Here is a 6,422-nt window from a genome sequence, read left to right as displayed (position 1 = left end):
AGTGGTATATGGGAACTTATATGATAAAATACCTAACTTTGTGTATCCAGAATATTGAGTAGATACTCTAGGAAGAGTTTCAAGCATATTCCAAGGCACAGGTGCACCAAGAAAGGAATGAAAAGTTGGGTTATCATATGAATGTTTACAAGGTGTGCTAGCATCACTGAATATAAAAATCTTTGAACTGATGAAGGATACATTAGAAAAGAGGGATCTAGGGGCAGTTACATATCATAGCAACTACAGTGCCAAGCCTGGACTAGAGACGACCTGGGTTTAAATCTGGCATCACATTCTTTCTAGCCTCGTTTTCCTGGACATTTGTCTAGCCCTTGTCTTTCTGTCTTAAAAATAAAGTTATTTTGGTTATATATATATATGGTTAAAAAAAAGAAAGATGACATTTGAGTATAGAAATGACAGCAAATAAGCACTCCCTGTTAGAAAGTAGGAATTAATGTAATGTGATTTGAAGGAAGTTATCCTGAGATTTCCCTAAAGGACTGAATGAAATAATATTTGTAAAATGAAGAAATGCAGTCAGATTTGGTTTCTTCTCTGCTAATACTGGATTACACCCAAGATTGAAAGGAAATGTTCAATGTCTCAAATAACAAGTAGAGAGGTTAAGGATACTATTTAATCAGGGGATCTAGATAGCACAGAAAATAAGAGTGCAAGACCTAGAGTGGGAGGATCTGTGTTTGAATATGACCTCACATACTTCTTAACTGTGACCCTAGGCAAGTCACTTAACTCTACTTGGCTAATCCTAACTATTCAGTCTTAGACTACATACTTAATATCAATTCTAAGAGAGAAGGTAAGGATTATTTTTTAAGACTGGAATATATTCAGACTTCTTTGAGTGCATACAAACAGACATAATATGATTATGCACATACATTTGTGTATGCATATACATAATATATGTATATAAAACTACATGTAATACATATAAATATATATCCTATATATGTAATAAATAAAACACATAACCAATAAATGTAATATATAACATATATCTCTATATATTTAAAAATATTTGGAATGAACGTCATGTTTATATAACACATTAAAGTTTAAACAGCACAATAAATCTGTATGTATCTATAGTGATTTATAAATGATGACGTATCATATAAATATAACACTGGTTTACATAAAATTGAAATTCATATAATACTTTGTTTACAGAACATTTTCTATGCATATGTGTATATGTTTCTATTTTCATATATAAATGCATATGCATGTGTGTATTTCTGCTTTGAAGTCACCATTCAAATAGATTCAGGAAAAGGCAACCACATTTCCACTTCTATCTTTACTTAACATGATTCAAGTATATTTTTATGCTTATCATGATGTTATATTGGAGCAGATATTTGTAAGGTAGCTTATTTTTTCTGTCTTCTCTAACCTCTATACATCAGAACTCATGATCCTCCTTTGTAATAGTTCAGTACTTCAATGGGCTCTTGACATATATCTACATACATATAAATACTCAAATACAGAAAATGGTGTGATAGTAAATATTTTTTAAATCAGCTCTTAGATATATACATACATGTAAATATACACACATAGAGAGATCTATCTATATCTCTATGTGTATATCTCTATCTTCTCCATCAGGTAGGTGGCACAGTGTTAGGAAACTCCTCTTCCTGAATGTAAATTTGGTCTCAGACTCTTACTACCTTTGTGACTTTGGAGAAGTCACTTAACCTTGTTTGCCTCACTTCCTCAGCTTTAAAATAAACTGGAGAAGGAAATAGCAAATCATTTCAGTATCTTTGGAATGCTTCACAAATTTCCATACCATCCTTGAGCAGAGACCATGCTTATCTTGTCTATATCAGACTAATTTTAGTATATGTGCCACCAAAGCAAGCACCACGCCAATATCTTTGGAAAGAAAACCCAAATGGGGTCATGAAGAATCGGCCATGTCTGAAAAACAACTCAACAACAATAACATATATATGTATGTATGTGTGTATTTCTGTGGATCTTTATGTATATCTTGACATTAAGTATAATATGTTTTATTAACATTTTCTCTATCGTTTATTATAAAGAGTTATAACAGTGTTATAAATAATCAGCAAAACAATAAAGCAAGGCCTGGTTTGTAGTGTTTGACAATTTCTGTAATGTAAACACTCACACAGAATATCTACCAATTGGCTCATGTGAGTCAGTTTGAAATCTCTCCAGACCACCTCCCCTTTTATGATCAAATTTAATAATTATGTTTAAGTTTACTTTTATATCTGCACAAGACAGCACAGAAACATTATACACATAACTTGGGCAAGCTTATAAAATATGTAAGCTTATATCTATATTTGTCTATCTATACAGGTGTGTGTGTATACATGCACAGAAACAACGATGGTGCATCTTAACTACTCATCTCTGATGGAGCCACAATGATCAATGATAAGGACATGATACCAAAGGGATGGACTAAATACGTCAATAGTGTTAACAGACTTTCATCCAATGCTGACATGACTGTATACCTCAGGGTAAAGCCAATCCCTTTCTTGCTGAACTTCTAAATTAAAAAAGAAGTTTGGAATGCCATCAGGCTATGCTTGTGTGGCAAAGCTACTAATGTACTAATGATGCTAATTCTATTCCAGCATAGATTTACAAGGCAAGGGTCCCATTGCTTATACAAAAACTGACTAAAAACTTCTGGGTTATATGTCAAGAGCAGGTTCTTCCCCAGAAAATCAAGGATGTCTCCATATTTCATGTCCATGAAAGGGAAATGAAATAAATTGTCTTATGACAATTGCAGGGGCATCTTTTAGTCATTAATGGCATGATTCTTGCCAAAGTTGCCTTTAATGAGCTGCTCATTCACCTAGAAGATGGACATCTATCCCAGAACCAATATGGATAAAGAAATGGATGAGAAATGGTTGATGATATGGTGTTTGTTGCCCAATAATTCTAGAAGAAAAGCCAGGAGCAGAAGAGAGGTCTGTACACAAAAAGAAGTAATTTGATCAAGGCTTTTTAAAATGTCATTCATGAGGACCTGTGAAAGAGTAATACAAAAATTTGGTTGCTCAGAAAAGTTCATCATTATTGTATGCCAGTTTTGTGATGGCATCATTGCATGGATCCTAGTAACTGGTGATGCTTTTATAATTTTCCAGTCACCAGTAGAATGAAGTGAGGCCCTGTGTTTGCTCCCATGCTTTTTAGCATGGTGCTTTTAGCTATGCTGTCGGATACCTTCAATGAGGATGAAAAAAACCCATCAAGGTCAGCTATCACAGTGACTGTAAATTAATTAACTTGGAAAGACTGAAAATCTTGAGGCAGCTAGGTGACTTAGTGGATAAAAAGCTGGACCTATAGATGGGAGATCCTGAGTTCAAATTTGGCCTCAGACACTTCCTATCTGTATGACCTTGGACAAGTCTCTTAACCACAATTCCCTAGCCCTTACAACTCTTCTGTCTTGGAACCAATACTTAGTATTGATTTTAAGACAGAATGGAAGGGTTTTCAAAAAAGAAAAGGCTATAAGTCTGGATTAAAGTGGAGAAACAGTTGGTGAACAACTACTTGTTCAATGATGATTACGCACTCAGTAAATGTTGACCTATCAACTAATATTAAGAAAACTCTGGCTCTCCTACAGGCAACACCTCATCATCTATATGTGTAACTATTAGTTACAGGAAATGGAGAAATTTTTAATACTCTGGAGAATTATACTTTCCAGAGATGTACACACAGATAATGAGGTTGTTGCCTGCATTGCTAGATCTAGCTCAGTGTTTGGGAAGCTCTAAAGGAATATGTGGGAGAGAAGAGATATTAGACTGCCTACCAAACTGAAGGTCTACAAAACCAATGTGCTGACCCCATTGCTATATGCCTATGAAACTTGGACAGTTACTAGTACCATCTGAGGAAACTGAATTGCTTCCATTTGAATTGTTTTAGGAAGATTTTGAAGATCATCTGGCAAGACAAAGTACCAGAGCACTGAATCCTTTCTCGAGCTGAACTATCAAGTATTCAACCACCACTGGAGAACATAACCCCTATGGGCTGGCCATTGGTTAGAATGTCCAACACGCACTCACCTAAAAGACAATTTTACTGAGAATTCACACAAGGAAAATGCTCAAATAGAGGTCAAAAGAAGAGATAAAAGGATACTCTCAAGGTCTCTCTAGGGAACTTTGGTACCAGTTATGGGACGTGGGAGACACTGGCACAGGAATGTCAAGAATGCTGTGCCTGCTTCCAAAAAGATGTGATCTATTAGTAAAGAAGAATATCAGAACTCAAAATAAACCTGAGATATGTGAATTTAGGGATAGTTCCATCTCAAATGTTCATATGGAATATCTGTGCCCAAATCATGGTAGGTAGACCAAGCTTCTGTTGGTCTGATGGGTCATAGTTGGATGTTCTATACATTGATATTAATATCATAATGTCATTTTGGTCCTCTTTGAGTATAAAAGATTAATGACTGAATTACCAGCCACCTCAGTTTCCTCATCCCTAAAATGGAGATACAAATATCACCCATCTCTCAGGGTTGTGGTGAGGATCAAATGAGATAATAATTATAAAACCTTTAGTACTGTTCCTGGAAAAAAGTAAGGACTATATAAATATTACCTTTTATTAATATAATATTCATTCCATTTTACACTGGTAAAGGATAAACTGATCACTTCTAATCTTACCACCATTCTGCTAACTAAAATCTTGATACTTACTACTTCACACAGCCTCCTCTCTCGCATTGGACAGATCAGGGATGGAGTATTAAGTCCTCAATGCCTATCTTTAAAGAGGGTAGAAACTGTATTTTTCACTCCACTTTGCAACAGCTACTCTCTATATGGTTTCAATTCCATGGACCAAATGCCCTTATGCCCATCATGTCCACTTCCACTTGCACTCCCTACCTCTTTTTGTGTGTTGTTTCACTCTTTAAAATATAACTTCTTGAAAACAAGGATTGTCTTTCCTTTCATTAATTGAATCTCTTGCCCTTAGCACAGTGTCTGGTATATAATACATGATTAATAAGTGTATGTTCAGTTGGATATCCTTACTTATAGAAAGACATGCATATATATATATAATATATATACATATATATACACACACATAAACTGGAATAGGAATAGTAGTTATTATTATTAAACAGATGGTGTCTTTTACCAAAATTGTAGACATAATTTATAAAAGGAACTAAAACCCTCCTAGAGGGCATATTTTGCCAATTCATATTTCAATAACTATCAATATCACAATAAATTTAGTTACTGTTAGGCAAATTAATCCCCATTTGTTATTGTGATCAATATGTAATGTGAGGAACACATAGATAGTAAGTATCTGAAAGGAGATTTGAACTCAGGTATATGAGTCTTCCTGACTCCAGGCCCAGAACTCTACCCACCCAATAGTCAGAACTGTAATACAATGGTCTAAGTAATAATTCATCTTTACAACTCAACATAGAACAGTCTGTCCATTGTCATTACATCTTTCATATTTAGTATATGATATATTTTTCTCAAGTAAACATGAAAACATTTTAACTAATTCATTTCATTGTTCTTCTCAAAGCAATGCTGCATATTCCTTTTAATATTCTGAAGCTGTTGCAATTTCAGGGTTTACCTTATTATAAAGAACATTCAATTCCAAGCTCAATATCTTCCACACTGAAAAAAGTTAATTATTTCATTCTATTGGTTTGGAAGATGATGCCTTTTCAACTTCAAATATCAATGAAAAATCCTTACCATTCATTCAGGCAAATAATATAGATAAGAATAGGTAACATTTATATAAAATTTATGATGTGTCAGTACTCTGCTTAGTGCTCTATAATTATTATCTTATCTGAGGCTCAAAAAACAACAACATGGAAGGCAAGTATTATTATTATCCCCATTTTACAGTTAAGGAAACAGGCAGATGGAAATTAATTTACTGACTTAGTTTTTCACAACTAGGAAGTATCTAAGGCTGGATCTGAACTGTGGTGTTCTTGACTCCAGGTTTAGGACCCTTCCCCCACCAAAATTTAGATAGCTAGCTATACAATATATATTTTCACATTTGTCATGTTGTGAAAAAAGAGGCATATTGCCTATAATAGAAAAAAAGTTCATGGAGGACTTAAAGTAAAGAAAAGTATGTTATGATTTGCATTTGGACTCCTTCTGTTGTTTCTATGGTGGTGGATATCCTTTTGTTGTCATGAATCAATTGGAGTTTCTCTGTATAACTGAAAATCTGGTACACTAAAAAAGAACTACATTTCACAGAAGCCCATAGACTTCTTGTCTTTACGTACATCCTGTAGACAATAGCAAGTGGACAGTCCTCTTGGGACTCTTTGGCTT

At 34.3% G+C, this 6,422-nt stretch overlaps 1 non-coding gene across 1 annotated transcript; it reads right to left on the bottom strand.

Moving 5' to 3' along the window:
• Positions 1-1,799: 1,799 nt before the first annotated feature.
• LOC130455745 (U6 spliceosomal RNA) lies at positions 1,800-1,906 on the bottom strand. Its single transcript, XR_008913838.1, has one exon. It is a non-coding gene; the product is annotated as a U6 spliceosomal RNA (small nuclear RNA).
• Between the last annotated feature and the right edge of the window lie 4,516 nt (positions 1,907-6,422).

Source organism: Monodelphis domestica, chromosome 7, assembly GCF_027887165.1.
Source record: "Monodelphis domestica isolate mMonDom1 chromosome 7, mMonDom1.pri, whole genome shotgun sequence".
NCBI classification, from domain to species: domain Eukaryota; kingdom Metazoa; phylum Chordata; class Mammalia; order Didelphimorphia; family Didelphidae; genus Monodelphis; species Monodelphis domestica.
This window is presented reverse-complemented; position numbering and strand designations above follow the sequence as displayed.